This window comes from Marmota marmota, unplaced genomic scaffold (assembly GCF_001458135.2).
Source record: "Marmota marmota marmota unplaced genomic scaffold, marMar, whole genome shotgun sequence".
Classification (NCBI taxonomy): Eukaryota; Metazoa; Chordata; class Mammalia; order Rodentia; family Sciuridae; genus Marmota; species Marmota marmota.
Genome location: NW_026000037.1, coordinates 32421881 through 32446384, shown reverse-complemented (window position 1 = coordinate 32446384; position 24504 = coordinate 32421881). Strand labels below are relative to the sequence as shown.

Sequence of the window (24504 nt, the reverse complement as noted above, 5' to 3'; positions counted from 1 at the left end):
TGTCCTCAAAGAAGATAAACTTTTTATTAAGATTTTTATGTTATTTTTAAATATCTCCATTGTTATATTGTTACTAATAACTTTCACACTTCCCACCCCACCCTTTTTTCTTTGTGGTCCTGGGGATCCAACCCAGGGCCTCACACATGGTAAGCACATGCTCTACCACTGAACTACTTTCTCAGCCTTCTAGCCTCAAGATAGAAAATAGAAGAGGTGATGGTTAGATGTGTTAACTACCTATGTTCCAGCTAATTGAGTGCTATTGTAATTTGAATCACTGAAGACAATTCTGTCTTAAGTTAGGCTCTTCACAAAGAAAAATATGGGAATTTTTTTGGGGGGGACACATTGAAGGTAAAAGTGAATGCATAAATATTTAAAGTCTTAAATAGTTATCAGGATATACATGTATGAAGACATGAATTGGTGTGAACATACTTTATATACAAACAGAGATATAAAAAGTTGTGTTCTATATGTATAATAAGAATTGTGATGCATTCTACTGTCATGTATTTAAAAAATAAAAACAATTAAAAAAATAAAAATAAAATAAAATTTATCCACAAAAAATAGTTATTAGTATTATCTTATTTAAATTATTAAGAAGTATTTTTCCCTTCTGTCTTGCCTTTATTTGCATATATCCTTTGTCATGACTACTTCTGAGACTTAAGAGAATCTCTTCTCTGAATAGATAGCATGTATAATGAACCAGGTTTCACAACCACACCCAGACTACATTTCCCCATCTTGTGCTCTGGTGAATTTCATGTACAAGAGTATGTTGATGTATGTGTGAGCATGCATATGTGTAAGTGTTTTTGAATGGTTGTCACTATCGTTATTTTTACCAAAGGCGTATAAATCACCCTTTTATGTACTCCATAATGGTGCACCCATACAAGTATAGATATCTGGTCCATAAAATGCATCATGTGATTCAAAAATATAAGTTGAAATAAAGAGTAATATATTCACTATTACTTAGTAAACTTAAACTTTTGGAGACACATTTTAATGATTTAAAAAATGCTTTGGGGAGGGCTGTCAGCAGAAGAAAATTTATTCTTTCTAGTTAGGAAAATGAACTCAGTCATGAAAGCTAGACAGACAAAACAAAGACTTAAATGAAAAGCTATACATAAATGGATGTCTTTACACAGAATAATTGAATGCTCTAGTCAGTCTGTAAACATTTATTAGGATTTATTGGATATACAGAAGTTATTTGGAGGACTCTTGTTCTCTCTAATCATGGCACTCTGCTCCTGCTTTCTTAGGAGCAGCTATAAATTCAAGAAGAGGTGGAAAATCGGCAGACTGCCAACCAAATTCAACCCACAGACATATGTTGTTGGGCCTGAACAATGTTTTGGAATGTTTTGAATCAATTTCCAATTGAAGAAGGAGGGCTGTTGCTTAAAAGAAAGAAAGCAAGAAAGGAAAAAGGTGTCTACGTTTCTTCTCTTAAAAAATCATTAGATGTAGCACACCAGTTCAGAAACGCCTGGTAACAGTTAGAGGTAGGCCGCATTTCTGTCCTTTAGACCAGGTTTTCTCTGGTCCCTAGGTCCCCTCTTGCCCATTTCTCTTGCATAGATGTCCTGACTACTGTGGAGGCATTAGTGACAGTGATCTCTTACCTAAGTAGCATATAGGAGCATTGCTTCTCTGATCTGTGTGTTGAGTGGGGTTTCTGTTATGTATTATGTCAATACAGTTTTCAATATTTAGCTCTTCTTAAATACAGGATGATGAGATTGCAAATGAAGAGCAGAACCAAGAGACTGTGTTTGTACCACTGCTTTAGAAAGAGGTTTATTGATAGAATGTTTAATTTATTCTACCATTCAATTCTTCCATTTTATCAATATAATCTCAGTTACAAAGAGCAGAATACTATACTGTGATCTTTGCTATTATTAAGCAAGTTCTCCTTTCTCCCGTTTCTCTGCTCTAGCCTACTTTGATGTTCCTATTATATTTTGGCAGATATCGATATCCTGACTCACATTGTTTTCTCTTCTCTATTTGAGCCATGTGTCCCTTCTGTGAATTCCTTAAAGTCAGACACTATATTTGTCAGTGTTGTTGTCCATATTGTACCTCAAACATGATAGATTCTTGTTGTCTGTCTGAAACTCCCCCAGTATCATGAGCATTTCCAACAAACTAAAGTTTCCCAAAATGATGGAATGATGAGGATCCCTGTCAATCCCAGTGTCACTGGATTCCATGTTTTATCTCTACTTGTCCACACCTAGTGCAACCAGATGGACCTGGGCTATAGCCCATCAGGGTCAGGGGAACCAGAATAATCACAACATCTCACCTTCCCCATCCCTGCCCCATGTGGTCATGCTGGCTAGTGGTATCTCACACTGATTCAACCACTATCAAGATGGTTTCCCAGCCTGATCCAACCAACCATTTGCTAATCCATCTTCCAAAGCCAGACTGCTTACCTAGAGCCTGCTGCCAAGTAGCCATAGGACCCCGGGCTCTCCAAAGTCAGCACCAGCTATCACCCCAGCATTTTGTCAGGACTTGTACTTCCTACTTCTATACCTCACTCTCATTATTTAGATGACCTTATATAATTGCTTTCAGACTAAGTATACCCGGGGAAAAATAAGATAAGGACTTCTTAATGTGGCCAACAATCTAGATACTAAATCTTTCAGTTCTCTCTATTATTTTTCTTTCTCAGACACGTTTTGTTAGGACCCCAACACAAGTGCCTCGTGAACCATCTGCATTACCACCTTACTACTAGATAAAAATTAGATTTAGAATAAAAATGGGTGAAGAGAATTCTACCCTTCTCTCTTGCCTTTCATCTTAGATTTCCTTTGTTTCATTTTAATTTCTGGTCCTGGAGTTGTGGCTGCCTGCCACTTTTGGAATTGTTTTGTGTACTGAATATGAATTTTTCAAAATTAAAGGGTATTTTTGGTGAGGGCATAACTTGTAACTTCTTGGTATCAAATTTCCATATCAACCAAAAATTGGCAAACAAACAAGAAAGGAGCTCTTTGCTGTCTCCCACTTAGCTGTATGGAGGAAATGAAACTAATAGCAAGAATTTGCTTTCATGAGTTCCATCATCTTATCATAATACTTAGAATTGAGATAAACTAAAATTATACCAATCTGATTTTTATATCATAGAAAAGTGGAAAATGGCCACGGTTTAATTCAAAACAACCACATAAAGGAATTACTGCTACTGCTGTTATCACCACTATATTTGATTTTTAAAAGCAATTATTATATACCACACAATAGGAAAAGTTTTTTACATACATTATTTTCTTTGATTCCTTCTGAGGAAACTCCCCATTTTATAGATGAGGAAACTCAGGTTGAAAAAGATTAAGTGAACTGCCCAAAATAATTTATGTATCTAGCAACTGGTAGAGTCGAGGGTTTAACTTTGTTTTTTCTGATTTTCTAGTGTTTACACGTCAAATAGATATCCCCACACAATTCAATTTCTTCATGTTTCATTGCCTTCTCCTATGTTCAATTTGATCTATGCAAGCTATATACATCTATGTAAAGATCACACTGAACCCCATTAATGTGTATAATTAATACATGTTAATACTTTTTAAAAAAAAGATCCTGCTTTTCTCACTGGCTTGAGTGAATGATCAAGTAAAAAGATACATGCAATATCGTTTACAAAGCTCTGAATTGACTATACATAGATGATAGGCATTCTTACTTTATTAAGTAACTTGAACCCAACCATCACCCTGAAGTCATAAAATACATTTGCAATAGGCAAGATAAAGGAGAAAGAAATAGTAGTATGAAAGCAATTGAGACTTTTGCTACAGTCTAGACAAGTCTTGATAGATGTTATGAATAAATGAAAATAGAAAAGAGTGGGTGTTACTAACACATGGCAATTGACTGAATGTAATAATAAGTGAAATGGAGACATCCGTGGCAATTTCAACACAAATTGTGTAAATGATTTCAGGAATACAGGTATATCAACCTTAGAAAGATGAGGAAGATCCTTAGAAGGACACTTAACAGGCTTAAAAGAATTCCATGGGGGAAGTTATGGCTTAACTTGGGACATATTCAAATTAACTTCAGATGAGACACCATGAATGTGATACCAAGTGATAATTCTAAACAAGGAACAATCTTGGGAAAGAGGTCAAAGCCAAAGATGGAAATTTAAGGATGATATTTGAGGGACTCCATTTAAATCATCAGAATGAATAAAAATATCAAAATGTCTTGGAAAAAGGTATGTCATGTGAGTTACATATGTAATTAAAAATTTTTCATTAGCTATATTGTGTGAGCAATGTGAGCTATGTGAAATTAACTTTAAAACATATTTTATTTGGCCCAATATGTCAAAATTCAACAATTTTAGCATATAATTAATGCAAAACTATTAATGTGATATTTTACATTCTCTTCAATTGTATTAAGACTTTGAAATCTGCTATCTATTTTATGCTCAATTCAGACTAACCATACTTTGAGTGTTCAATAATAGTTGGTGGCTAATTGCTGCCATAGGGGACAGTATGGGTTTAAGAAGAATTTAAGGGTTAAGAAAAGACACAGGAAACAAAAGAGACAGAAAAAGAAATAGAAATTGGTACCTGCAATATGACAGAAACTAAGACAAAAAATGTTTCTTCCTCGCATGTTTTTAAACACCTCTATATAAGGCAATATATGTAGAGAACAAGCAACAAGTTTTCCACAGATGGCATTGTTTTAGACACTGAACAAAGCAGGATTCTTTCAGAGTCTTGCAGACTTTAGGGCCTCATGAATGAAACTCAACACTGCCTAACTGCTGACATTTAATAGCCTTAGAAAATGTAGCATAATATAATGAAACTAGCGTGGATTTTGCACTCCCTAGATCTGTCTACAAATCCTGATCCAGCCTACCAAATGGCTCTCTGTAAGTTTCAGTACTTAATCTGTTAACCTTTGCTTCCTTAACTTGAAAATGGGAATACTAACCCCTTTTTATAATTTTGGTGGATAACAAATGTATTAGATGTGCAAAATACCTTACCCATTATGTACACTGAAAAATATAGCCACAATAATAATCATGAACAATCCCACTCTAATATTTGTATTGCTGAATGTCTCATGCTACTGTAAGTACCTGAGAATAAGGCAAGATTGTTTATTTCTGCTAGCACCATCAACACTTTCCACAGTGTTGGAGACATGACTGGGGTAAATAATAACCATTTTCCCCTGCAACATTCTAGTTCTTTTAGGAGGGCTCTCAAAATAAAAATAAGCAGAATTAATCAAAGGCTCAGATTACTTGATTCTCCCAGTGCATCTAGCAGAAATATGAATCTGGGTTTCACTGCTCAGTTTCTAGTCCCTAAAAATATAATAGGAGATTAACTAAAGCAGAAAGATAAAAGAACAGAAACAGAAGTTTCCCTTGACTCAGCACTCAATTTCCTGAGCATGTTACCTGCCACAGTTCTTTCAAAAAGAACTTTTTTCCTCTAAGCTTGGAAATAAATCAGTAGAGACTAGATAAAATGTTCTCTAAGTTTTTAGGAAATGAATCTAAACAAACACAAAATTATTGAATTTAATACCATCAACGTAGTAAAATAGCTTAAACTCTAAAGGTTTAGAGATGGTTTGTGTTTTCCATCAGTTTGTGGCAATATGTTTTCAAGTGTGGTTTGTGTTTTATGATTTTCAGAAAGTGTCATAGTATATAATGGGTATTATTCAACCTTTTACCATTGTTACTTAAAACAGAGTGTGTGTGTTTGCATGTATAGGATATAATGTCAATTGTTAGAAATGTATTTGTAGCTTTTCTTCTCCTAAATTGTCCTACATTGTAGACCCAGGGAAATCAACACACCTCCAGAAAGCCTTCCCTGCTTCTACAATCCATAGTAACTTTTATAGCATTTATTCTGTCACTAAATATTTATTACTGTTCATTATTTTGCCTACTGCTGTTCTAGGTTCTAAGAAATCTGTAGTTAAAAAAAAGTAGACAAGGTCAATACTCTCATGGACCACATATTCTAAGGTGAAAATAGCTACTGAACAATCTGATAAATAAATAATATCCAAAATGGTATGAAGGAAAACAAAAGCAAAATGATGAGATATAAAGGGCTTGCAAATCAAAACAGGGGATTGGATTTAATTTGAATTATAAGGGAAAATCATTTGGAAAGCCTTAGGAGAGTTATATGGTCTAAGTCTGAAGAGTTTACTCTGGATAATCCTTAGGGATGACTACTGTGGAAATGTAGAAGCAGGAAGGAGAGCCCAAAAGAATTCTGCAGTAACAGTAATGGAGGCGATAAAAAATTATTGAATTCAGGATATTTTGACATTTATTTACCCCTTTCCTATGTCTAATTCATCCCTGTGAAGTATACAGCTGTTAACTAAAAGCTCAACATATCCAATCAGCGTTTTTATGAATATAAAATTTAGGAATGCAACAAAAATGGGTTCATGTAAATAATAGCAACAATTTGAAAGAAAAAGAAATTGTACATAAGATATAATATAAAAGGTTTTGCTATTTTTTTCCATATTTTTGTTAATATTTTCTGGTTTTGAGACTTATGGTTTTCTTTCCCTCAAATTATACTTAATAATAAATTCCAGCACAAAAAAATCACCTTAGGTCCAAAACATCCTAATCAAAGGTTGTAGAATCTCCCACCACTTCAACCTTTTTGAGTTAACTCAAATATGTGCAAATCAATATTGTTCCATATGTTCCTATGATTTCCCTATTTTGCAACCAGAGAGTGAATTTATGAGTGCAGTTTTGTCTAAAATTCAATGTCATCAAAATGTCACATATTGTGGGGTATTAATTTCTCAAGTTTTAGGGGAAAGTCATTGTACCAACAAAGAAAATTAAAATAATTTTAAATTCTGAAACAAAAAAGGTACAACTTAGCAAAAACCATTATTGAGAATATAAGTACACAGAATAATGGAAGCTAATGCTGTATTTTGCAATATATTCTAATTGCTACTAAACTGGGTAGAGATTAGACCATAAAAAGGGAAGCAAAGAGTAGAATTAAGTATAATTCTTAGGATACTCCTGAAAGGACTGATGACTAGAGGTAACATGAACTGAAGTAGAGAAAAAAAAAAAAAGTAAAGAATCAGGCTGGGTAGAGGGGGCAGGTGGACAGTAATGAACTTATTTTCTCTTAAATACACTTATTTTGGCTTCTCATAGACATTCAAGTAGAGATGATGATCAGGCAATTGTATGTACAGTTTTAGAGCTGAGAAAGGTTGGAGCTTGAGATTTAATTAGTTTATAGATAGTATTTAGTGTGAAACTAAATAAGATCACATAGAAATAAAGTTACAGGAAGAGTTAAGATCATTTCTGCTACCAGTTAAGATCATTTCTGCCTGACAATTGACCTCAGGAAAGTTCAGCATTTAGGGGGCTGGATGAGAGGAAGAGTTAGCAAAAGAGACAGAGAAAGATCATCCAGATAGGTTGCATTTGTAAGCAGCACAGTGGATAATGTGAAGATGTACAAGTGGTCATTAGACTTGGCAAAATGAAGACCTTTAGGATTTTGTGCTATAACATTTCTGTGGAAATGGATTTATAAGCACAGATTCATATTTGAATTCTTTTGCTGTGTATTTCTTGGTTACATAGAAATTTTTTCCATTGGCAGAGTTCTTGCCTAGCATGCAGAAGGCTCTGGGTTCAATTCCCAGTATCACAAAAATAGAAAAAAAAATTTTTGTTTTTTTTTTCCACTGACTGGACAATATGCCTAATTCTTTGTGTCCCTAATTTTCTGTGAACATAAAGTAATTCTTAACATTATACAGTATATTTTATTGAAGTTCAAAATTATTTATGGAGTTGAATTTAATTGGGCTAATGCCCACTTAAAGAGAAAAACAATCTGTTTTAAAACCCACAATTGTATTGTATGTTATTGACAAGGCCAGTTTCTGGCTTTTAGGAAATACTGTCACCAGATGAACTTTCCAACTATTTCAGTGAAGATAGAAACTATGAAGCATGAATTCCCTCAACTTCCTCTCCAAATTTCATCTTATCTACATCTAATTCATCTATATTCACACTCATTAAAGTGCTCTTCCTTCTGTTTAAGGTTATTTATCTCCTTAGCTAGTGATTACACCCATCTGTCTTAGTCTCCTCTGAGACCTGTTGGATTTCTGGATTTATTCATTTTATTTGCATTATTTTATTCTCCTCCTTCACTTGCATATTCGTATTGCATCCCTCCTTTTAGATACTGCCTGTTTCAATCTTTAGAAAAGGACTATTTTGCATATGCTATCCCTATTTCCTTACATCCTTTGACATCTCACTCCAAGTCTTAAACTTCATTAATGTTTTGGTCCTCAGTTATGAAGTAAAGATAGAATCCATTGTTATGAAGAAAATAATAACACCTTTAATCTCTTAAAAACAAAACCAACTTCAGGTATAACAGCAGAAATACCAACTATAATTGTATTGAGATACAATTTTCTGCAAATTAATGAAACCTGAAGAATTTGGCAACCCAATCTGTTGAAAAAGCTATTGAGCTTCTACAAACTTTCTCATCAAGTGCTGGTGGAAGTTCAAAAGGCTAAAACTAACATGAAAAATAGTCTGACGACAACTATCAAAATAATTCTATCCTGTCTCATGAATAGCATTGCTGGGAATTTATCCCATTCATATGTTTTCATATGTACATAATTACATGAAGATATTCATTAATTAACATAAAAACTGAAAATTCTCATGACTACAACTCTTAATAAAAGACTAATTAAATTAATATGATACAGCCACATAACATATTTTGTAGAAGTGTCAAAAGAGCATTAGATAGTTTTTTATTTTTGCCATGAGAATATTTTCAAGCTATATTTCTAAAAGAAAAAAAATCAAAGTGGAGAAGTGCATGTAAACATGCTACCTTTACTATATTAAAGGAGGACACATGTGTACATATACATGCACATATATAAACACATATATAAACACATATATGTGCCCTTTGCATGAAGACAGAGTGGAGGATAAAAAAAGTGAAAAGTTGTTGCCTTTTGGATTAATTTGGGAGTGAATACGATAGATAAAAATGAAAATATGAGAAAGATTTTCTCTGAAAGTTTTATTTATAAATTTAATTTTCATTTTTAATCATTTCATTATATCACCTCTTTTCAAATTAAAAACAAACAAAAGGCATTCCTAAAAAGGAAAAAAATCATTACAACTACAGTCAGGACAAGCATCTCAGACTGCAGGCAGGAAAGTCAGGGGCTGTCCTGATAAGAACACCCGCCCTTCATGAAGTGTAGCCATTTCTACAGAGCAACAGGAAGAGTGTGGAACTTAACAATAGGGTTGGTAGAAGAAGCAAATAAATCCTGGTGCAAGGTAAGCCACCATAATATAAAAGTGTGGACATACAATTATATATACCCTCTGCTTAAAAACACTATTGCTACTTATAACCTTGAGTCAGAATTGCTCAGCAGGTTGATTCTATCGTGACCTCAAACCATCTATCTGGCCTTACATCCATTACCATACTTTCCTTTACCTGGACAATTCACTTTTCTTCAAACTTCTCTGACACTCCATGTTATTTACTCTGACACATTTTCTTCCTCTCATTTGGGATAGATTTCTCTGAAAATTAACCCAAGCTTTCTCCAAAACTGTCCTGAATTACCCAACAGGATATTCTCAAATGATACAATACCCAAAGAGCTGTCTAGATTATGGGCTGGTAAATACAAACATGTAACTTTTTGAACCCTAATAGAAGGTTATTTGCATCTTTCTATGGTACTTGTTATATTTTACCTTTATTATAATAATTAGTATAATTTTCCTATTTAAGATTATAAACTTTCAGAAGACAAATATTTTAAGAGGTTTTCAAATATGGAGTAGCTATTGAAAAATATTTTTATTTCACTTTGAATAAACAGTTGTTTTTTTCTGACCTACCTTTAAACTAATAATGTATTTTTGTCCCCAGCATTTGGAGAAGTTGGGAAGTAATACATTTAATTGTGACCATATGTGGGTCTGTAGTACAGTTCTGTGGCTATTGCCCATAAGAATGCAGCTTCTGGGAAAGCATTTTGATTTCTGCTTTGTGAGGCCCTCTTTTCAGCTAAGTGTTCCTGAGCAACAGGTGCAGGTGCTGTCAGTATAAGTGACCTAGGCTGGTCACCAGGGGTGTTTGAGTCCAGATCCATTGGTCTGCTCTGATTATGTGACTCAACTTCATCCAACCAGATCTAAATCTGAGGGTCTGTGGTGATGGGAAAAGGAATTCTTTTGATACATTTTACTGAAAGGATCTGGCATAAACCTAAAATCTTCTTGTTAACTCAGTGGGAGGTTCTGACAAAACAATTTACAGCACAGTGAAGAGCAAAAGAAAAACAACAAAAAAAATTTGAAGCCTAATCCTGATAACCTGTGTAAGCTCCTGGGTGAGCCATTCCTGAGTTTGTCATCCTTGGATTTCTCAAAAATAAGAAACGTTGTTATTATCTAGGCCAGTTTTAATTCATTTTCTATTATCTGAAAATGAAAAGCTTTAGCTTACTGTAAGCTGAAATTTAGAACACTTACAAATGCATTCCCAAGCCTAGTCATATATCACTAATTTTTAAGTTATAGAAATATGCTTTGGGTATCTAAAAAGTTAAATTCAGAGTATTACATGACTTTAAAAATAGAACTATAAAATAATTGATAATGTTAAATATTTTCAAAGTGTAAATATCCAAAAATTTAAACATTAAAAATAATATCAAAAATTCAAATATCTAAATTCAAAGTGTAGTGCAATTATTTTTCACCTGCTATATGAAAGTTTATATTTCTTCAGGAATATGTTAGAGAAATGTAAACATCTTTGTTGAGTCCTTCGTGGAGACACTCTCAACTCTCTTTAAATACTACAGGCAGATCCAATGGTGATAAAACACTCTACCAGCTGGGTGAGGTGGTACACACCTGTAATCCCAGTGTCTTGGGAGCTGAGGTAGGAGAATCACAAGTTCAAAGCCAGCCTCAGCAAAAGCGAGGCACTAAGAAACTCAGTGAGACCCTGTCTCTAAATAAAATACTAAATAGGGCTGGGGATGTGGCTCAGTGGTTGAGTATTCCTGAGTTCAATCCCTGTACACACATACACACACAAAAAAATACTCTATCACAAAATATCTCTCCTCCACTATTTGCCATGGCATCTGAGTCTTCTCTTGAAACTAAAATGCGGGTGGACAGGGAGGAGGCTGGGGTTGTGACTCAGCGGTAGAGTGCTTGCCTGGCACATGCAGGGCCATGGGTTCGATCCTCAGCACTACATATAAATCAATAATATAAAGGTATTGCGTCCAACTACAACTAAAAAATAAATATTAAAAAAAAGAAACTAAAATGCTGGAGTTTAATCCATAATTTGTGTCCTGTCTGCTAAGGGAAACTGTTGAAATTCTACTGGGAGCATAAGGCAAGGCCTGGCAAGGATGCCAAGGCTCTACAGCCTTCTGTGAGAGTGGGTTGTTTGTATCAAATTTCCTAAATGCTGGAAGATGGGACAAGCACATTTTAAAGGCAATGGGAGTGGAATAGAAGGAGCAAACTGGGTGTACACTTCAAAGTACCAAAGTTGTGGCCCTCTAAACCAGGGACAGTGCAGGCAGCTCTACATAGAGCACTGAAGACAGGCACAAGCACAAATATCACAGACAGGCTTTCTCCTTTCTGACTCTTGCTGAATGCTAGCAAAAGCTTGATATTCTTTTAACAAATCAGCTTTAAAATGACTTTCCAATTGAAATTGTTCTCTATTGTTTTATTTCCCCAAAACTTGATTCCTATTTACCCATCTAAAAGTATTATGATCTAATAATCTACAATAACTCATTTATGTTGACAGTCTTAACCCATTTTGTCTCATCAGTCCAGATATGGAACACCAATGACTTAAATATAGTACATAATATAAAATATAAGTGTATAATATAAATTATTATATATACTATAATATGTAATATAATTATTACATATAAATATTATTATATAAAAATACAACTGTACTATAATGTAATATTAATTAATATTAAATTATAGGATATTGATAATATGCTAATATTAATGTTATTGTGTTAATTAATATTAATTTAATAATATACAAGTTCTAGATTATGACTTTCAAACCATTTCAATAAGCCTATGTCACTGAAATATTAATAGAATTACAAACTTGGGACTTACTGGGTTAAGATTACATCTGAACACTCAGGCGATTATTTACCACTTGTATTTAAAACAATTCAGAAAATATCATAGTTTACCTGTTACCCCAATCATCGCTTTCTCCAATCCATTCCAAGCAATTTAATTTATCCCTAATTTTATGCCCTATTATATATATATATATATATATATATATATATATATATATATATATAAAATATATATTTTTAATTTTATAATTTCTTTAGGAAATACTTATTTTTACAAAGAATTTGGTTCTTAAAAGTATTAACAGTTTTAAGAACTTTGTGGACTTTTTGTTCATGTCAGATGATTATCAAGATATTTATTCTTATAATGTGTAAGTACCACATGTGTTTATTCATGTGATGTTCCTCATAATACGATGAAATAAAGTAATAACATATCAACCAAAATTATCTGAATTATACAGCTTCTATAGATGCAGAGGTTCAGATCTGCAATATTGAAGACAGATTCAAATAGTGCTTTCCATTGTGAGGAAATGCAACAAATTGAAATTCTAATCAGAATATCAAAGCAAATACATATTACCAGGGTTTTCTAATACTCTAGCAATAAAAATCAGTGTTGGACACTATGTCCTAATCTCTATTTTTCCATAAGCATTTGAATAGTCAACAAGTAGCTATCTTCAGTATTGACAATTGAAGAGTTCTTAAAACGGAGTGTGCTAGTATGCCTAATAATTTCCTACTAAATTGACTATGTCAAAAAACATTTATATGTGTCTTTCAATAGAAGACAATAAAAAAAAGAAACTGTTGTGACTTATCAGTCCTATAACCATTTTTTTAATAATACAAAAATATCAATGTTGTGGGGCCATCATTTCTTCCATCTAACAGCACAATAAAAATAATATTAGGGAGGAGTGGATTATATCTTGGGCTTTTATTAAAATTCTTTTCAAAATCTTATATTCAAATTCATTTCAGGCATTTTCCTTTTAAATTGGCAATATTTAGATGTTTCTGCACATAGAGCACATAAAATATTTCATAAAAGCAAATACTCAATAAAAATAAAATTTTTTGCTATTTTATGATTAACAAACCCTCTAAATTTCTAAGGTTCATTATTTTTTAATATCTCAAATAAGGGAAATTATATAATTACTTTTAAAAACAAAAGTACATCTCTAGTTTGCCTCTCTTCCCAGAAGTAAGCTCTTCAGTGAAATTGGCTGTGACGTCTCTTTCAAACACAAAGTTTTGTTTTTGAATTAGAAAATTGCCCTACATTTACCATAGGTCATAAATAAAATTTAGGGAAAAAAATCAATCATCATGAGATATAATATTTTTTGTATTCTAAAACTTGCTTTTCAATGGTGATTTAATATGGTCCATATTCAAGAACCTTTTTAAAAGGGCTTTTAGTGCTGCCTTTAATACAATGTTTTAAGGAAGGCCGGTAACTTTCACACTGAAATTTAAGATGTTGTTTATTGTTGTTATGAAATGCCTTTTTCTCTCTCATATGTGGATCTTAAATAATACAAACTTTTATAAAACAGTCAAAAGATACATAATCCCACAGTTTTTTCCTAGTAGTTATTTTTAAAAGCACCTTCCAACTAAACTATACTGTACTATGTATTTAATATTTTAGTCTAAAGTCTCAGTGAATGATCATAGTATAATATTTTTGGTAAAGAACTTTAGAATTTGATAGCTACAAATATGAAAAGAACATGCTTTTCTACACCAAAGGAAACAGGCGGATGTTTTAATAACAGGTAAAAGCATAACATTTTATAAAACTGTTTATATGTTCACACCAAGATACAGGAGACTCTGCCACACATTTTTCAAGCTTAAATTCCATGAATAATATAAATTTAAAACTTACTTACCTTTTTTCAGTGGTGACTTGTTATTGAAACTGCCATCAACTCCTAACAGTTAATGACTGAACAAAAACGGAAAACAGTAAAGTCACATGTCTTAAGAGTAGGCCTATGTTGGCTGCTGCTTAATTTCAGTACTGCAAAAAAAAAAAAAAAAAAAAAAAGGGCGGGGGTTAGGGGTGAACACAAAACTTAAATAAAACCACTTCCTGGGTTGATCCAGTTAACCACACACATCACATCATTACTTGATTTGAAGAAATTGCCTTGTATAGTCAACAATATCATTATTTTTCAATGCAATTGTTGACTTCAAGACATTCCACATTTATGTATGTTTCATCGAGTTTCAGTTAATGGGGGAAATGTGTGATTAAAAGGTTAACAGTGGGGAGAAACAGGTTGCTAAACGCTGAGGAAACTTCCCCTTTCTCTGCCTTCTAGCAAGGGCTTCAAAAGGGTGTCTCTGCTGTGCTCAGTGAGCTTAGCCTGTTCCAATGCTATCCAGAGGTGTTGTATATTGACTTGGGAAACCAAGAAGTCACTTCTGATTCACCCAGCTGGTGCTTTTGTCTCACTCATGGATGAACCCACAAAGAGCCCTTCCAGTCACCAAGCTCATGGGGCCTTGGGCAGGTTGCATTAGAACTTCTGAGAAAGGGCCCAGAGCCATGCACCACTCTGAGCATCTGTAAAGGGAAGAAAGGTGCTCAAGAGGCACATGCTGTGGCATATGCTGACTGTGGTTCTCACACTACTGTGTTCTCCCTGGCAGTTTCTTAAGCAGTTCTGAAAAGTGTGAAGAATTTTTGATCTAGATGAATAATTCTTTGTGTGGTCTGACTTAAAAATAAAACTAAAACAAAGGTTCTAAAGGCTATCATTTTGGTAAACTGCTATGTGCCCTCCTATGTCAAACTTCAACCAATCCAAGACATGAGAAATAGCGATAGGACATGCATTTTACTGAGCCATGGAGTTCAAGAAACAAGCTCCTGGATTTCCAAGCTTGGTTGGTTTTGTGAGATTTGCAGGATATTCGCAAAAGGAAATTTTTCTTCCAAATAGAAAAAAAAAAAAAAGAGATATTCCATTCTCTTGTTGTACAAACAAATTAAGACTAAAAAGTGATATAATAGAACACAGTGGTATGGAATGTTTGGCACATAAAAAGGTAAGCTTTGAAAATATAGTTGATATATATATATAACCCAAGTTAAGGATGACATTCCCTGATAGTTTATCTAATTTCTCTAGGGATTTTTTTTTTTTTTGTACTAGAGATTGAACCCAGGGATGCTTAACCACTGAGCTACATCCCCAGGCCTTTTATTTTTTTTATTATTATTATTATTTTTTTAAGTTTTTTTGAGACATAGTCTTGCTGTTGCTGAGAGCTTCACTAAATTGCTGAGGCTGGCCTCAAACTTGCTATCCTCCTGCATTAGCCTCCTGAGTCACTGGGATTAGAGGCATGGGCCTCCACACTCAGCTAGGACCCATTTTTTTTTTTTTAACTATTAATTGCTATTTGTCTCCTAACATCTAGGACTATTCTTTTTTCAAATCATTCAGATTGACTATTGAATTTACAATCAATCATTATTTACAGGATATTTACAGTCCAAAAACTTTTTACTGAATGTTCCTTAACACTGAGAAAATGGAAAGACCTTGATAGTAAAAGTGAGATCTGAATTCAAGACTCAATTCTGACTCTGTTGAAACTTGGTCAGGTCATTTAAGTTTTCCAAAATTCAGTTTGTTTATCCATATAACGGCACATAGAGATGGAAAAGAAAAAAAGGCCCTCCATTCCAGGGCCTTTTTTAAAATAAATAGATTTAAACATTTTGTACATCACTAATAATTGTAGACAGTTGTATTAGCATGAGCTGGAAAGTGCAGATAGATGCCCTCTAAAGAACATCAGAAAAATTTAGTATGTCCTAATGGATTTAAACCTTTGTAAATTACAGTCAGACTCACAAGGGATATAAATTAGGCCTTTTTCCTAAACAGGTGCCAATATCAGATACAAAATGTAGAAAAAGTATACTTTGTCCACAGTGTGGGAGGTGAGCCACTTAGGCAATGATGTACTTGGGTTTGATTTCCAGAAGACAAGATACTCTCTATGATGCAGGCTCTGGGTTAGTGCTTTGACACCTGTGGCTGTGTATGTTCACTCTTTACAGTTGTCAGTGTTTATTGAATATTTGCTGTAAGCCAAGCATTGTACTAAGGACTTTATGTTTTTTCTGCCCTTTAATCTTCACAACATCTTTGTGAACTAGTCAATTTTATTATGCTCTTTTACACATGAGGAAACTGAGGTTAGTTTATTGCCCAAATTAGTAAAGAGCAGAGTGAGGAATCAAACCCAAAGGCTCTGACCTCAGAGCCCTATTGTAAATTATTGTGCTGTTCCTAACCACTTGTTCTCCAGCAAAACTCTAAGTAATAATAGTGAGAAAAGTTTCACTTCTGGTATTCCTTTTTGCCTCTTCCCTGACAAGAGTGCTAGACTTAACAGGTACAAGTGATTCCTGAAAGTTATACAAAATCATGTTCTCAAAAGTTTTCTCAATTATAAGTCTATATCAAAGAAATTAAAAGAAACTCAGTATAAACAGAAATATGCTATCTTCATAGATATAAAACAATGGGTATATATTGATTTGCCCCAATTATCTATAAAAAAGTCCAATAAAATCCCAGTTTTAATTCCAACTAGATATTTTTGAAGAATGAACAAGCTCATTCCAGAATTTCAATATAATAGCTAAGAATACTTGAGTTCTTTTTGAAGGAAAAAAGAGCAAAGACTGTTGACTTTCTCTATTAGATATATATTCCAAAACCACAGTATTAAAAAAAAAAATTAATGTGAGCTCAGGAGCATCTCAGAAAAAAGATATTTATTTGATAACTTAATACATGATAAAGAAGGCATCAAAGATGAATAAAAAAGAACAGATTGCTTTGCGATATAGTGTTGGCAAGCCAAACTCATTAAACATAGGAAAATATACTTGGATCTCAACATTAGACCACTTGCAAAGATGGACCTAATGTGAGTTAAAACCTAAAGTTTTGAAGGTAAAACTTTGATGCTGGCTGATATAATAAAATTTTAAAAAATTGCAAAATGGAACTTTCATAAACAGTATTCTTTGAGCAAAAATATAAAGATTTGAGTACCCAGTAATTAAATAATTTTAAGTGAATAACATCGTACACAAAGATTACAGAAAAATAAGAAGCTGGAAGTTAATACCTATATTTGCAAAAGATTAATTAAAAACAGAGGTAGGCTAATTGGGAAAAATGCAGATGAATTGAATAAATAATTCACAAAAAGGAAAATGCTCTAATATCCAACCAGTATATTACGAGATGCACAAACTACAGTAATCACAGTAAAACAAGTTAAATCAGATCCTTTTGTACTGGTTAAAAAGTCTGGATGAGAATGTATGGCAAGAAAACCCTCTTATTCCCTGCTTGTGGGATTGGAAACTGGCAAAACTTAGCAAAATAAAATGCAGGCAAGCAGTATGTTCCAGCAACCCCTCTAGAACAGATACATGGTCCAGAGAATTTCCTCAAACTGAGTTGTTTTCCCTGCTTGATCACAAGAAGTAAACTTTCTGGTTGTTGTGGCTCAAGAATTTACTTACATTGTGTATGTTTTTGTGTATTATTAGGGTGAAAAACTGAAGTTTCTGGGCCCTCTAGATAGATGATATGATTTAGACACTCAAGAAGAGTAGAAAATGGAAGAAAGATTGGCTTCCCTGAGAAAGATGTAGGTTCCCTGTGACAAAGATGAAAGAGAGAAATGGGTTTTCCTCATTGGAGAAGGGCTGTGCTCTAGTCCCAAGTGGATGCCCAGCATTAGCAAAAGCTTTAATCTGAAGGCAAAAATTTGTTTATTGGACACTTACTGTATGCTAGGAAATTAGTATGTTTTAGATATACTGTTGTTATGGATTGAATGTTTGCATTCCCCTAAATTTCTTATGTTGAAATCCTACTCTCCAGGGTGATGGTAAGAGGAAAAGGGGACTTTGGATATGAACAGGCCATTTAGGTAGAGGCTCATGAGTTGGATTACTGCCATTATTAAAGAGATCCCAGAGAACTAGCCCACCCCTTCTACTATGTGAACCTGCATCCATAAGGCATCCATGAGAAAGAAGACCCCCATCCAACATAGAATCTGCTGATACTAAAATCTTGGACTTCCCTGAGCTGTGAGGAAAAATTTCTGCTCTTTTCAGTTCATGCTACTTTTTATATTATCCCAAAGAGTCTTAAAAACTATACATTGCTGAATATGGTGGTACACATTTGTAATTCCAGCAACCAGGGAGACTGAGACAGGAAGATCACAAGTGTGAGGCCAACCTGGGCAACTTAGTGAGACTCTGTCTCAAAATATAAAATGGGCTTCGATGTAGCACAGTAGTAGAGCACCCCTGGGTTCAATCCCCAGTACAAGGGTTATGGGAAAAAACCTATATATTATATATTTGTTAAAAAGGAGAGAGATAATTGGAGTATCTATGAGATAGTAATCATTACCAAAATGAATGCAGAGAAATGGAACATGCAAGCTGAGGAAGTATAAAATTATAAACTTGTTTGTCATGTGAATCTAGCAGTGGGGGACACATCTCCAGGCAGAGGGAATACCAAGCACAAAAGCTGTGAATGAGTACTGGCATGATTGTATAACTACAGGGAGTTCAGTGTGACTCCAGTGCAGTGATCAAGAATTGAGCATGGGGGACAATGTCAGAGAAATAGTAGATGACTAGGCCATGTGGGTCCCTTTGTCTTTATTAAAAATATGGTGATAATGGAAAATATGAAGGTGATCTGACTCATGGTTTTACAAGATCACTCTGTTTTATAAAGAATTGACCAAAAAGTGGCATGAGTAGATTCAGGTGATTATTTGGCCAACTACTGCAATCATTTGCAGCATAAATTAATGGAACTTAGACCAAAGTGGCAGCAGCAGAAAGAGTGGAAAAATGGTCAAATTTTGGATGCATTTTGAAAGGAGACTTAATGAAATTTCTCTGAATTAGCCAAGGACAAATCATGAGACAGAAATGATTTTAGAGAAGCAGATGATGTATTTGGGGGCTAATTAGGCTGCATGCAATATATGTTATGTTTGAGATGCTTATTTGTCCTCTTAGTGGAGATAAGCCATATGCAGTTAGATATGAAGTCTGGAAGTCAAAGAAAGAGTCCAGGTCAAAGATATCAATTTGGGCCAGATGTAGGGGCATACATCTTGGAAGGCTGAGGAAGGAAAATTGCAAGTTTTAGGTCAACTTCAGTAAGTTAGCAAGACCCTTGCTCAAAATAAAAATTAAAAAAAAAAAAAAAAAAGACTGGGAATGCATCTCAGTGGAAAGGTGCTCCTGGGTTCAATCCTCAATACATTAAAAAAAAAAAAGCCAGAGCTGAGGATATAGCTCAGTTGGTAGAGTGCTTGCCTTGCATGCACAAGTCCCTGTGTTCTGTTCCCAGTGCCAAAAAAAAAAAAAAAAAAAGCCAATTTGGAAGTTTTGGCACTTACTAGCATGAGACTGAACTGTGATACCCTGCAGAGTCAGTTGTATAAGAAAAAGAAAGGCTCAAGGACTGAACCCCTGTGCTCAATTTGAAGATTAGGAGAGAGAAAATTAGCAAAAGAGAGAGAAAAGGAGTAGCCAGGAATGAAGGAGAAAAAAGAAAAGAAAAATGACTAATAAATTTTATGTCCTGAAAACCAAACAAAAATGTTTCTTCAGGATACAAGATTTATAAATTGCCCAATACTGTTGACACCTCAAGTAAATTAAAGGTAAGTAGCAAAATTATCTTAGATATAGCAACAGGAAGGTCACTGTGACCTTGACAAAGGCAGTTTTTTTTGCAGAATATGGGTGAGAAAATTATCTTATTTTAACAGATTGAAGACATCAGGTATAATTATATTTTAAGGAGTTTTACTCATCAGGAAAAAATAGAAGTAGTAGAAATAGTACAGCTCTCAGAAGGAGAAATGGAGGCTCAGGTATTTACATCTATTAATTTATTTTATTTGTTTTGGTTGGGAAAATAGTCATTTGAGGATGATTCTAAAGAATGAAAACTGATAATGCTACAGAGAGAAAAATAAGGGAGGCCTGTCCTCAAGAAGGGGAGAAGGCCAGGCGCAGTGGCACACACCTGTAATCCCAATGGCTCAGGAGGCTGAGGCAGGAGAATTGAGAGTTCAAAGCCAGCCTCAGAAAAAGCGAGGTGCTAAGCAACTCAGTGACACCCTGTCTCTAAATAAAATACAAAATAGTGCTGGGAATGTGGTTCAGTATTGAGTGCNTCTACTGATCTTCCTTTCACTTTTTTATTTAGTTAGTTATTTATTTGGTACTTTTTACACATACACAGAGGAGATATTCCCTTTGGTACATTTGTATATGTATACAACATAATTCTGTTAGATTCATTCGGTATTTATTTCCCTTTCCCTTTCTCCCTCCTATCTCCTATTTCTGCTCCACTGACCTTCATTATATCTTTATGATATCCAATCCCTTCCCCTCATTGCCTTATTTTGCATATTTTTCTTTAGCTTCCACATATGAGAGAAAACATTCAACCCTTGATGTTCTGAGATGGCTTATTTCCCTTAGTATGATTTTCTCCATTTCATCCATTTGCCAGCAAGTGCAATTATTTCATTCTCCTTTATGGCTGAGTAATATTCCATTTTGTATATATACCACATTTTCTTGATCCATTCATTTACTGATGGGCATCTGAGTTGATTCCATAATTTGGCTATTGTGAATTATGCTTCACTATATCAGTATAGTATGCTGGTTTTCATTATTTGGGGTAAATATCAAGGAATGGAATAGCTGGGTAATATGGTGGTCCCATTCCTATTTTTTGAGGAATCTCTACACTCCTTTCCAAAGTGGTTGTGCTAATATGAAGTCTCACCAACAATGTATGTGTGTACCTTTCCCCCCACATCCTCACCAGCATTTATTATTATGCATATTCTTGATAATTGCCATTCTAACTGAAGTAAGATGAACTCTGAGCGTAGATTTGATTTTTATTTTCCTGATTACTAGTGATATTGAACATTTTTTCACACATGTTGTCCATTTGTGTTTCTTCTTTTGAAAAATTTCTATTTGGTTTCCCCCTAATATTTATTTTGGACCAGGGATTAAAAGCAGCGGTGCATAACCCCTGGGCAACATCACCAACTCTTTTTTAATATATTTTATTTAGAGACAGGGCCTTGCTGAGTTGCTTTGGGCAACTAATTTGCTAAGGCAGGCTTTGAACTTGTAATCCTCCTGCCTCAGCATCCCAGCTGCTGGGATTACAGGCATGAGCCATTTCATCTGGTTTACCCATTTATTGATTGGGTTATTCCTTTGTTTTGGCATTGAGTTTTTTGAGTTCTTTATATATTATGGATATTAATCCCCTGTCAGAGGAGTAGCTGGCAAATATTTCCTCCCATTATATAAGCTCTCTTTTTACTCTTTTAATCATTTTCTTTGCTGTGCAAAAGTTTTTTAATTTGCTAGTGTCCCACTTATTCATTCTTGGTTTTTATTTCTTGAGCTTTAGATGTCTTGTTGAGGAAGTCGGAGCTTGTACCAGTGTGATAGAATGTTGACCCTGTTTTCTTGTAGCAGTTTCAAAATTTATGGACTAATTTTTTAATTCAGTTTGATTTGACTTTTGTGCAGAGTGAAAGATAAAGGTCTAACTAAATTACTTAAGGACTATTTTATCTAATTCTATAAACAATGTCTCTTATGTTATTTTATTTTTTGGCACCTGGGATTGAACCAGGGATGCTCAACCACTGAGCCACACCCCAGCCCTTTTTTTATATATTTATTTAAAGACAGAGTCTTCCTGAGTTGCTTAGTGCTTTGCTAACTTACTGAAGTTGGTTTGAACTCAGGATCCTAATGCCTCAGCCTCCCAAGCTGCTGGGATAAATGTGTACACCACATCCACTGTGCTGTCAACAGTATTTTGATGGGGATTGCATTGAATCTGTATATTATTTTTGGTTGCATGGTCATTTGGATTATATTAATTCTGCCTATCTAGGAACATGGGAGGTCTTTTCTGAGATATTCTTCAATTTATTTCTTCTGTGTTCCATAGTTTTCATTGCAGAGAACTTTCACTACCTTATCTAGATTAATTCCCAGGTATTTTATTTTATTATTTTAGGATATCATGGAGGGGATGGTTTTCCTGGTTTCTTTCTCAGCAAAATCACTATTAGATTCTAGAAAAGCTATTGATTTATGAGTGTTAATCTTGTATCCTGCTACTTTGCTAAATTCATTTATAAGCTCTAGAAGTCTTCTGGAAGAGTTTTTGAGTCTTCAAGATATAGGATCATGTCATTAGCAGTGATAATTTGATGTATTTATTCTTTTCCTATTTGTATCCCTTTAATTTCTTTCCTTTGGCTTATTATTATGGCTAGAGTTTTGAGAACTACATTAAAAAGGCTTTCAGTTTTTCTCTATTCTATATGATGTTGGCTTTGGGTTTGTCATGTATTGCCTTTATAATGTTGAGGTAAGTTCCTTCTATCTATAGTTTCTCCAATGTTTTTAAAAAGAATGGTTGTTGTCTTTTATCAAAGGACTTTTCTATGTCTACTGAGATGACTATATGGTTCTTCTTAATTCTATTTACATGATAAACTGCATTTATCTATTTGCCTATGTTGAACCATTTTTCATCTCTGGGATGAAACCCATTTAGTCATGGTGTATTATCTTCTTAATGTATTTTTTAATGCAGTTTGTTAATATTTTATTCCCTAGATGTGTCTTTATCTGGCTTTTCAATCAGGGTTATATTCTCTTCATATAATGTATTTGGAAGTGTAAGGGTCCCACGAAATGTCGGAGAAAGAGACCACCAAGTGACCACTCATGCAATTGGCAAAAGGGGATTTATTGAACCAGCATGCTGGGGCTCCGTGCCCACTCAAGAAGGGAAAGCAGCCAGAGCCCCAAGCAGGGGCTGAGCACTGCTTAAGTACACTTTTTGGGGAGGGTGGAGGGCTTTGTATACATCAGAACAAATCATCATGAGGCACGGGAAAATTGAATAACAACTCCTAAACATGATTGGTTCATTCATTGGCGGGAACAGGTCAGGCTGGAGTGATAGGTCATTCCTAAGGAGGGGGTTTAAACTGATTGGTCCAGGCCCTGCAATGCCTACGTGTGACCACACAGAGCCCTTATTAAACAACCAATAGTCAGGGGAAATATTTACTGGGCAGTTCCAAGCATTGTCTCAACAGCTACAGAAATTTCAGGTTTTGCAGGTAGCATAGAAACCTAACAATACCTAATCCTTTACATTTTAACTCAGACCTTGCAGCTTAGAAACTTTACAACACCCGGTCTTTTACCCTTTAACTTTTACGCTTTAACTTCATTTTCTTTTACCCTTACAGAAGTGCTTGTTCTCTTTCAGTGTCATAGAATAATTTGAGAAAAACTGGTGCTAGTTATTCTTTAAAGTTCTGGTAGAACTCAGCTGAGAATCTATCTGTTCTTGGGCTTTTCTTTGTTGGTAGACTTTTAATTACTGTATCAATTACATTACTTGATATTGATCTGTTTGGTTTGTCTATATCTTATTGATTCAATTTGGACAGGTCATATTTTGTCTAGAAATTTGTCGATGTCTTCTAGACTTTCCAGTTTATTGGAGTATAAATTTTCAAAATATTTGCCCATGATTCTCTGAATTTCAGAATTGTCTGTGGTGATATCTCCTCCTTCATCTCTAATTTTTATTCGGGTCTTCTCTTTCTGGTGATAAACTGGGCTATGGGTTCATCAAATCAATCTTACTTATCATTTTGAAGAACCAACTCTTTGCTGCATTGATCCTGTATATTGTTTCATATTCTCAATTTCATTAATTTTGGTTGGGATTTTTATGATTTCCTATCTTCTAGTGATTTGGAGTTAGTTTATCATTTTTCTAAGGCCAAGGTGGGACATAGCTTACATATTTGGGATCTTTTTTTTTTAATGTAGGCACTCATTGCAATAATTTTTCCTCTTAGTACTGCTTTCATACTCTCCCAGAGATTTTCATATGCTGTATTTTTGCTTTCATTTGTTTCTGAGGATTTTTTTAATTTCTTCTCTCATTTCTTCTTTGATCCATTATTCTTTTGAAAGAGTAGAGTTTATTCTCGATGTGC

The 24504-nt window shown here is 34.3% G+C and overlaps 1 protein-coding gene across 4 annotated transcripts in view; it reads right to left on the bottom strand.

Annotated features, from left to right (window-relative positions):
- The window catches only part of Arhgap15 (Rho GTPase activating protein 15), a 621152-nt gene extending 606792 nt beyond the window's left edge, over nucleotides 1-14360 (bottom strand). For all 4 annotated transcript variants that reach the window (XM_015479148.2, XM_048812226.1, XM_048812228.1 and 1 more), the window contains exon 1: nucleotides 14214-14360. The gene's annotated coding sequence lies outside the window, so the exon portion shown is untranslated. The remainder of the gene's footprint in view (nucleotides 1-14213) is intronic.
- Nucleotides 14361-24504: the final 10144 nt, after the last annotated feature.